The 4,146-nt window shown below is 41.4% G+C and overlaps 1 long non-coding RNA gene across 1 annotated transcript; it reads right to left on the bottom strand.

Moving 5' to 3' along the window:
- Positions 1 to 2,344: 2,344 nt before the first annotated feature.
- LOC112449934 lies at positions 2,345 to 2,745 on the bottom strand. Its single transcript, XR_003038487.2, has 2 exons — positions 2,649 to 2,745; positions 2,345 to 2,470 (listed from the first exon to the last, which is right to left on the bottom strand). It is a non-coding gene; the product is annotated as an uncharacterized LOC112449934 (long non-coding RNA).
- Between the last annotated feature and the right edge of the window lie 1,401 nt (positions 2,746 to 4,146).

Here is a 4,146-nt window from a genome sequence, read left to right on the forward strand (position 1 = left end):
CACGAAGGGTCCCGGATGACGCCTTCGCCTCGCCTGCCTCACGAAGGGTCCCGGACGATGCCTTCGCCTCGCCTGCCTCACGAAGGGTCCCGGACGATGCCTTCGCCTTGCCTGTCGCACGAAGGGTCCCGGACGACACCTTCGCCTCGCCTGTCGCACGAAGGGTCTCGGACGACGCCTTCGCCTCGATCTGCTCAGCTTCACCGAGGGTCCGAGGGGACGTCTCGCTCTGCTCAGCCACGCCGAGGGTTGACGTCTCGCTCTGCTCAGCCACGCCGAGGGTTGACGTCTCGCTCTGCTCAGCCACGCCGAGGGTCGACGTCTCGCTCTATCCGGCCTACGCCTGCTTGGCCCACGTCCACGCCTGCCTGGTCCTCGCCTACGCACGCGTGGTCCTCGCCTACGCACGCCTGGTCCTCGCCTACGCCCGCCTGGTCCTCGCCTGCTGCGCCCAAGCTGCGTATGAGCCGCCCCCCTGAACTCTGGCTTTACACAGCGGAGGGCGCTTGGGTAGTTCCCCAGAACTTCTGTTTCGCAACAGATGGCGCTTAGGCCGCNGTTTTGATGTTTTTGTTTGGTTTTCTAGTTCTTGTTCTGCTTTGTTTATCTTAAATTGTGTTCATGTCTTGTCACTTTCACCTCCCCCAGTAACTTGCCATGCCTCATTCTTCCATACCTTGCCGTTCTGTTACATTCCAGTCTTTCATGCCACACCCACATTACCATAACAACTCAATCACTGCCATCATTCTCACCTGTTGGCAATCACTCACCTGTGTCCATTTTCCTCCTGATCCTCAGTCTTTAAATACCGGTCTTTGTTCTTCATTCTCCACTGGGTCATTTCGTTCCGCTTTGTCTGTTGGTTTCTGGTCCCTCTCCATGTTATACCTTGTTTCTAGTTTTGTATTTTTGTTAGTGTTAGTGTTGCTGCCTCGCCAGCCTTTTTGTTTGTTTATTTAAGTTTAATAAATAGTTTTCTTCATTCTTTTACCAAGAGTCTGCGTACTGGGTTCGCCTCCATGTTCCCCCTTTATGACTTAGGGTTTTTCATGGCTCCAATGTTACCAAGCTCTGTTAAGTCAGCTAGAGCCTTCTCAATTGCTTGTATAAGATCTATCACCTTCCTTGGCTGGTTTACTTTCAGAGGTGGAATCTTCTCAAGCTCTTCAATAATTTCTAAAGCAATGCTTGACCTGTCGCCATACCTATTTTCCATGACTCGGAACATATCTGCAGCAGTATCATACGCAGACAGGTGTAATTCATGACAGATCCTTTCATCTACACTATCCAACAACTGAAACTTTTTCACTTCAACTGAGCCACTTGGTTCTCCCTGCTTCTGCAGACTTTCCCAGTCTTTTCTCCATCTGTGAAAGTTTCTTTTACAGCCATGAAATTTTGGTATACAAATGGGTCTGATCTTTACAATGGGTGCAGATTGAGCTAGTAGAGGTAAAGATGCAAGGTCTCCCTGAGCTGAATCTGATTTTCTCTTCTCCTCTGAAATCGTTTGTACTATAGCAAACTGTGATTTTCTTGTTTGAAGTTTATTTTTCATCAATTTGATTTGTTTTACTCTGCCCTCTATATTGTCCTTTTCTTCTATTGGAATCCATATTTCCCAGGTCACAAAACTTTCAATAGATTCCTGGACCATATTCTCCACAAAGGACAGCTGCACTTCATATGCACTTTTGTTCACAGTTAAGACTTTTATGTCAGAAGCAACTTTACGTGCCTTGTCTGCCTCTTGGATTGCAGTGTAGAGCTCATCTTGACCGTATTTTTTCCACAAGTTAAACTGAACTATTTGTTTGACTTCCTCTAATTTTAATTCAGTCATTAATAGTATTTTCTAAATCAGCTTCTTGCTGTTTGTCAAGTTCACCAGCCTCATCTTCCATCTCTGCTAATAGTCCAGCTTTATAATCATCATTTGAATCACTAACATGTCTGGCGTCAGAGGTAAGCTTTTTGAACTCCTCTCGCAGTTCCATCTCTGTCATGTTGGAAGCTTTTCTGCTCAGGAAGTTTGCTTGCTTGGTGAAGGAAGATTTTGCTATGGTGCAATCCAGCTTCAATTGTTTCAATGACTTTCCAAACATTTCTTCAGCCATTGTGGATTGTTCAGCTGCGATAACCTGATGTCCTCTTTGAGTTGGTTCGTCAAAGCTCTCCTTTATCAGGACTTCACTGTCATCTGGTCTTCAGTTGGTTTCCAACTGGTTTCCGAATGGTTTTCAACTGTCAAGTTTTTTGCTCTCTTTAAACCACCTCAGCTTCTGCCCAAACTTGAAAAAGGCTTGCTCCCATCAAAGAAACGCAGGAACCACTCATTTCAGCGACATCTTTTATTTATCTTTTCTTTTTTTCTTTGGATTCTTCCAACTGACAGTGCAAAACCACCATGACTTTACATGGAGTAGTCAAGATAGTTAAAGAAGTCACAGAGCAGGTTGAAAACCTACAAACAGATGAAACAAAGTCAATTTCAGATCACAATGAACTAATTAACTAGTTTTCCAGGAAATGTTAATTTACTTTTAAGTTATCAGTGAATAAACAAACAAACTACATTCCAAATACATAAACCCATTTCATCAACAGAATGCAGATTAAATAACATAATGTCCAGTTCCTACCAGTGGTGTCTCTGTGGAAGCTTGAAGCTGAGGCTCTTTCTCTGAAGAGATCATTAAGAGCACAGGTGTGCCAAGTTACTTTATAGGCTTCTGAAGGCCTGAGTGAAAGAGATGGGTGCGCTTGATTCTCTCTGATGCACGTGCCAAGTGGGTGGAGATAGCAAATGCACCCACAAATGCACCATTTGCTGTTTTAACTTGACAAGCAGGAACCTGCATTTCAGATATCTAGGATGGAGTTGTTAGTTTACATTTTTATTTTGCCTGTTTTGTGATAAAATGGCATCCCACCAAATTATTTATTGATCTCCAAAATACCATCCATCCATCCATCCATCCATCCATCCATCCATCCATCCATCCATCCATCCATCCATCCATCCAATGTTTTTACCCACTTCTCCTTTCCATGTCACAATCTCCAAAATACTGTCATAGATATTTGTGATTGCATTGCTACTGGTCATTATTCCAAATACCTATATCTGAATTTTTAAATCAACTAATCAAAATATGAATACTGGATATTCACAATGACATCTTTACTATACAGTTCAAATGTTTTTGAGAAATATTTAAGCGATATCTAGAGTAATTTTTCATTTTAGATATCTAAAATTAAATTTATGACTTCAATAGTTGGACTGTAGATGTCTGAAATGTGTTTCTCCTAATTAAAACTCTTTCTAATATCTTAAGTGTTCATTCTAGATAAAGAAGAAGAGCTGAAGTCCCACTACACATGAATGAGAAAATGACAGAAAGAAGTTTGAGTTATCTGATATATTAATTGTGGACAGGATGGATTACATTCAAGATAGCTGAAATGAAAAATTTGACTAAGAACTTAATTATGGACATTTGCTTCAAAAAGCTTGTTTAACAAATACAATAGTTACTTGATGAACTCTTCAGCTGACATGCTCACCTATACTTTTGTTTTATTATGGCTAAATATTCAAAAAAGCTGTTTTCATTTACACTTAGTTCAGTTTTTCTATGAAGTTGATGCACTGCTTTAATAAAATTTATTTCAGATAGTAAAATTATAAAAACCAGAAAGTTTTTTAAAGGTTTCTTTGCTCCCTTCCTCATTTGTGTCTATAGGCTGGATGGACACTGTGGCTGCAACAGGTTGTTAACACTTTCGATGCTTAAGGCATGGGCCTTTAGATTTTATGGTATAACGGCAAGGTAAAGAGGTGCACAGTTTATGAGTGAGGGGTCCTCACAAAGGTAGGACACACACCTACTGGTCTGTAACAGCCCGACTGCACTGTGTGCAGCAGAGACCTGTCTGTCCTCCAGGATAATTATCTACTTTATCTGTGTTAAATAGATACAAATCTCTCAGGTTCTCGATATGAGGTAGGTCACAAATAAAGATGTGAGAGCTTTACTGTATATGTTGATTGTCCTTTTGCTTCTTTTCAACAATTAATAAAACAAGAAACATATCTCTAAAAGTCTATTTTTGTTTACCTTCAAGCTTGACCAA

The sequence above is a fragment of the Kryptolebias marmoratus genome, linkage group LG11, assembly GCF_001649575.2.
Source record: "Kryptolebias marmoratus isolate JLee-2015 linkage group LG11, ASM164957v2, whole genome shotgun sequence".
Taxonomy (NCBI): Eukaryota; Metazoa; Chordata; class Actinopteri; order Cyprinodontiformes; family Rivulidae; genus Kryptolebias; species Kryptolebias marmoratus.